Below are 6,398 nucleotides of genomic sequence, written 5' to 3' on the forward strand. Positions count from 1 at the left end.
AGATTAAAAAACACAATATACAATATACTATACACAATATACTCTATTTTATATACACAATATACTATACATAACATATGATGTACTGTATAAAATATACTATAATTTAAGAGGAAGAAATGGGGAGAGATGATTTAGCACTGACTGAGTGCCACTATGTGGTCAGCCCATTCATGAATGTTTTTATGCTAGTTAAGTTGGGCTTCCCTCAATAAACTGGAAGCAGGGCCTTTCAAATAGTGCAAAGTCCAGTAGCAAGAACTCCTGTGTCTGAAGGGTCAGAATCTATCACTCCTAACATAAGCAAGTGTTGAAGAATTTCCTGACATTTTTGAACCCTCCCAGAAGAGGCTTACATATCTCTCATATCCCATATTAAACAAGTTAAGATGTTCTTCTTTGATCCTGCCAACCCCAGGAGTTATTCTTATCTCCTGTCCCTCGTGTCCTGTCCACCTCTCTCTTGATCCCCTTTTCCTCCCTCTAGCTTATCATCTTGCCTCCACCCCAAAAATAAAACTCAAAATCCTCTCCCCTCTTTTACATAGAGGGGTTCAGCTTGGGCCCAGCCCTGATCTTCAACCTGTGTTCCCCACTCATCACAACTCAAAGCACAAGATGACCCCACAGCCACCCAAATGTCTGTCCTTAGAGAGATATTCAGGAAACTGGGCTTTTTATCTGAGTTTTTCTTTTGTGGCCATTGCTGTCCAAAACATCAGGATGTTCCTTCCAGACCCAGACAGCGCTCTCCTCAGGACAAACCCTGGCCAATACGGCTCTCTTCACCTTGGGTACAAGGAAAGAAAACTGAAAAGCTATTTTAACATAGGTTATCTCAGAATGGTGTAACTGTGAGAGCCTTGTACTTTCTTTTTTGTGTGCTTATCTGTGTTGTTAAAATGCCCTGGAATATAAACCTCTATTTAAAGCATTTTACCTTAAAAGATTGCATGGAGCACGAGAAGTTAACATGTGTGTAATAATTCATGTGCGATTATACTTTGATTTTTGAATCAGAGACAGATCTTAATTCTGAATGCTAAGGTAATACATTCATGGAAAAGTGCTTTAAAACATTTTTTAGGCATTAACATGGTAATCAGCAAATGTCTTTGAGAGATGATTCCAAGCACTGGAAACAACGTATGACTGGATTTTTTAAGAGTCCATGAAAGTATAGGTTGACCCCCAGAAAACATAATGCCATAAGAAGTGTTAAAACACTTTTTCCCAGAAAAGTATGGAGTGACCAAAGAAATAAGATGAGCATGAGCTAAAATGTCATCCCAAATGCCCTACATCTTATAGACTAAAGGAAAATGCCATGAGCTAACTAACAAGCATCCTTACTTTGAATACAAAATGGTGCCAAGCAGAAGCAGGCCTTCTTCTGCATTGTAAAGGCATTCTCATACTTCACATCTGTCCATGAAGACTAAAGAGATATACCATGAGCAATAATATTTGGGTGGTCTGCATTTATACCAACATATAGAACCTCCTAGTGTAAGTTGATACAGTAATTTAAATAGTTTATGTTTAAATTTAATAATATACCTCAATAAGCAACATGTTTGTGGGCGCCTAGGTGGCTCAGTCATTAAGCATCTGCCTTCGGCTCAGGTCATGAATCCAGGATCCTGGGATGGAGCCCCTCTTCAGGCTCCCTGCTCTTTGGGAAGCCTGCTTCTCCCTCTTCCACTTCGCCTGCTTGTGTTCCTGCTCTTGCTGTCTCTCTCAGTCAAATAAATAAATAAGTAAATAAAATCTTAAAAAAAAAAGAAGAAGAAGAAACACATTTGTACTTTATAGGACTAGAAAGTAAATATACAGGAGAGTGTGCATGGCTCAGTTAGTTAAGCATCTGCCTTTAGCTCAGGTCATGATCTCAGGGTCCTAGGATCTAGCTCCATATTAGGTTCTCTGATCAACCAGGAGCCTGCTTCTCCCTCTCCCTTGGCCAACCCCCACCACTCATGTGCTCTCTTTCTCTCTCTCAAATAAATAAATAGAATCTTTTTTTTTTAAATTAAACATACAAATCTGCACTATTTGCCTGATGGGAATTATTGATAGGAAAAATGAAAATAGAAAGAGTAGCAGACTTAGAGGATGATTATGGAGCGGACCAGAGCAAGAAGATAAGAAAAAAAGTGACGAATGAAAGAGCCAGGGAGGGCAGAGAGAATGAGAGCAAAAAGGTATTACATAAGCATAGGGTAAAATCATTGTGTGATGATCACATGTGGCTGAGCAAATTAAAGAGTAGTAGCAATAAAAGCCAACATTTGTTGAACACTCACCATATGCCAAGTAGAATGTGAAATTCTCACTGTGTAATATTTAATCATCTTTGAAAAAGAAAAAAAAAGTAGGTGAGCTTCCTAACACTACTAGAATTAGATGGCTAGATGGGATTTTTTGCAGAATTTTTCTCTAACTTCAAAATTCCAGAGATGGCTTTTTTTTTAAAGATTTTATTTATTTATTTGACAGAGAGAGATCACAAGTAGACAGAGAGGCAGGCAGAGAGAGAGAGAGAGGGAAGCAGGCTCCCCGCTTAGCAGAGAGCCCGATGCGGGACTCGATCCCAGTACCCTGAGATCATGACCTGAGCTGAAGGCAGCGACTTAACCCACTGAGCCACCCAGGCGCCCCCAGAGATGGTTTTTAATGTATATGACATTCTGCTTCAGAACCTTTCATGGTGTCTGTACATTAACTAAACAAATATGCCAGACTTTTTTTAAAGGAGACACTGAAACATTTTTAAATGTTCTAAAGACAGGATAAAATGGCCATATACACACAAATTTTTGAAATCTCTCTTTCTTTAAAGATTTATTTATTTATTTATTTTAGAGAGAGAGAGCATGTGTGCAAGCAGGAGGACGGGCAGAAGGAGAGGGAAAGAGAGAGAGAATCTCAAGCAGACTTCCCACTGAGTGTGGAGCCTGACATGGGGCCCAATTCCACAACCCATGAGATCACGACCCATGCGATGACCACCTGAGCCGAAATCAAGAGTCAGATGCTTAACCAGCTGAGCCACCCAGGTGCCCTTCTCGAAATCCCTTTTGAAATCACTCTTGAAAGTGAATGACATGAACTTAAAAAATAAAAACAGTAAAGAACAGGTCTTTCATGATGAAACAAGGTCCAATCTTATAGCACAACCTTGCACCAAATTAAGATACAATGTCAGGAATGGAAAAGTGACTCCCTTTCCAGAGAAGAGTATGCAAAGTAGCAGCAAGTGGGAAAATTTTGGAAAACCCGCAGTGCTGACAGGTCAGGGGCAGAAAGGGCATAGCTGGTTTCCAGCCTCTTTCCCATGCTGGCAGGAAAGGGCTCAAGGCCCACACTTGGAAGAACGGCCAAATTTATCTTCCACTTTGGCCCAAGGAGAAAAAACTGAAGGTCCAAAGTCCAATCACCATTTGTACACTCCTGGCAGTGGAAGTAGCAGTGATTCAGCTAAGAGAGAAAAATCCAGAACTATTTTTTTTTCACATTTGAATGTCTCTGTCATCTAACTGCTTAAAAAATTCTACAGTAAAAGAAATTTTCCACCTCCCAGATAGAAGAGTAAGTGATAATACAATCGTCATTCCTTGTATTTTTCCTTTACCTTTGAATAGAAGAGTTAACTTTGCTGTGTTTTTTAAAAATTTTATTCTAAATGTAGGTCTCTGATTTTTTTTTAGATATCTTCTAAAAATTAGTCCATGAGGCATTATTAGCATAGAACTAATATGCATTTACCATAGTGAAGAAAATATTTGTTATAAGAAAATAACTGCCCTTCCAAACTCATTTGTGGATCTCTCTGGGACTTTCTAGGACCTTTCTAACTGCTAATAGAGTTAGAGTTTGCTCTAGGCTCTGAAATGGGACAGAGTGGTATATTAATTGAATGATCTCAGTGGCCGTTCTGAATTTAAAGATGAACGTTCACTTCTGTCCTATTTCCTATTCCAAATTTGCCCAGCTATATTGCCCAACATAGCCTCTCACAGTTTCTGCAATGAGGTTAAATAATAGCACTAAAACATTAAAATGAAATCAAATCTTCCAAACTAAATAAAAAGACAGCTGACAGAATGGGAGAAGATATTTGCAAACGACATATCAGATAAAGGGCTAGTATCCAAAATCTATAAGGAACTTAGCAAACTCAACACCCAAAGAACAAACAATCCAATCAAGAAATGGGCAGAGGACATGAACAGACATTTCTGCAAAGAAGACATCCAGATGGCCAACAGACACATGAAAAAGTGCTCCACGTCACTCGGCATCAGGGAAATACAAATCAAAACCACAATGAGATATCACCTCACACCAGTCAGAATGGCTAAAATTAACAAGTCAGGAAATGACAGATGCTGGAGAGGATGTGGAGAAAGGGGAACCCTCCTCCACTGTTGGTGGGAATGCAAGCTGGTGCAACCACTCTGGAAAACAGCATGGAGGTTCCTCAAAATGTTGAAAATAGAACTACCCTATGACCCAGCAATTGCACTACTGGGTATTTACCCTAAAGATACAAACATAGTGATCCGAAGGGGCACGTGTACCCGAATGTTTATAGCAGCAATGTCTACAATAGCCAGACTATGGAAAGAACCTAGATGTCCATCAACAGATGAATGGATCAAGAAGATGTGGTATATATACACAATGGAATACTATGCAGCCATCAAAAGAAATGAAATCTTGCCATTTGCGACGACGTGGATGGAACTAGAGCGTATCATGCTTAGTGAAATAAGTCAATCGGAGAAAGACAACTATCATATGATCTCCCTGATATGAGGACATGGAGAAGCAACATGGGGGGGTAGGGGGATAGGAGAAGAATAAATGAAACAAGATGGGATTGGGAGGGAGACAAACCATAAATGACTCTTAATCTCACAAAACAAACTGGGGGTTGCTGGGGGGAGGTGGGATTGGGAGAGGGGGAGCGGGCTATGGACATTGGGGAGGGGAGGCGAACCATAAGAGACTATGGACTCTGAAAAACAACCTGAGGGTTTTGAAGGGTCAGGGGTGGGAGGTTGGGGGAACAGGTGGTGGGTGATGGGGAGGGCACGTTTTGCATGGAGCACTGGGTGTTGTGCAAAAAGAATGAATACTGTTACACTGAAAAAATAAATAAAAAGGGAAAAAAAAATTTCCAAAAATCATATATCAACATACTGTGATATTCCTAAATTCAATAAAAAACCCCTCCCATTGTTCATTTCCCATTGATATAATTAAAATATATAAATCTTAAAAAATTAAAATCCAAAATCTTTTAGTTGAAGTCCCAAAGGGCTAAAGTGTGAAAAAATTCTGCTGTCCCTGTGCATTACGAATCCAAGAAATTAAAATCCCGAATTTCAGTTTAAGGTGTAAATAATCATTCTCCTTAACTGCTCATTCTGCTCAATTTCAGTTAGATGAATTTTCCATGTCTTCATTCTTTAAGCAGCTGCAACCTGAACTGTCTTTCTCTAGAGTGACTGCAGTTCAGGACCTCAGATTTTGTGTCTGTTTGCTTGCCACACAGCTCAGCAGCCTCACTATGAAGGATCTAAAGCATATAAAATTACACAGCAATTGTTTTTCACACCTACACATTAACAAAAATAAAACAATCCCCAAATCTTAGGATAGGTAACCCAAACATAATTATGTTCCAAATCTCAGTGCTTAGTGTTGTCAAAAGTCATAATAGAAACTCAAAAGTATCTGAAAAATATTTCTTTCAACTTTACTAGTCAACCTATGTTGCTTATCTGGGACCCATGATCATGACCCCCAAAACCAGTTAGGATTGCACAAGTATGTCCATAGCAGAGCACCTGGGTAGCTGTTTGTTGGGTGACTGTGTTCAGCTCAGGTCATCATCCTGGAACCCCAGGATTGAGTCCGCATCGGGCTCACTGCTCAGTGGGGAGTCTGCTTCTCCCGCTGACCTCTTTCCTCTCATGCTCTGTCTCTGTCTCAAATAAATAAATGAAATCTTTGAAAAAAAATGTTCATAACATTATGCATAACAGCCAAAAAAAATTGCAAACAATCCAGGGGTGCCTGGGTGGCTCAGTTGAGTACTCAACTCTTGCTTTCAGCTAAGGTCCTGGTCTCAGGGTCACTACACTGAGCTCTGCTAGGCTATGTGCTCAGCAGGGAGTCTGCTTCTCTCCTTCCCCCTCACTCTCTGCCCCTCTCCACTGCTGTCTCTCTCTTTCTCAAATAAATAAATTAATTAATTAGTTAATGTCTAGGGGCACCTGGGTGGCTCAGTGGGTGAAAGCCTCTGCCTTCGGCTCAGGTCATGATCCCAGGGTCTTGGGATCGAGCCCGGCATCGGGCTCTCTGCTCAGCGGGGATCCTGCTTCCTC

This window comes from Meles meles, chromosome 7 (assembly GCF_922984935.1).
Source record: "Meles meles chromosome 7, mMelMel3.1 paternal haplotype, whole genome shotgun sequence".
NCBI lineage: Eukaryota > Metazoa > Chordata > Mammalia > Carnivora > Mustelidae > Meles > Meles meles.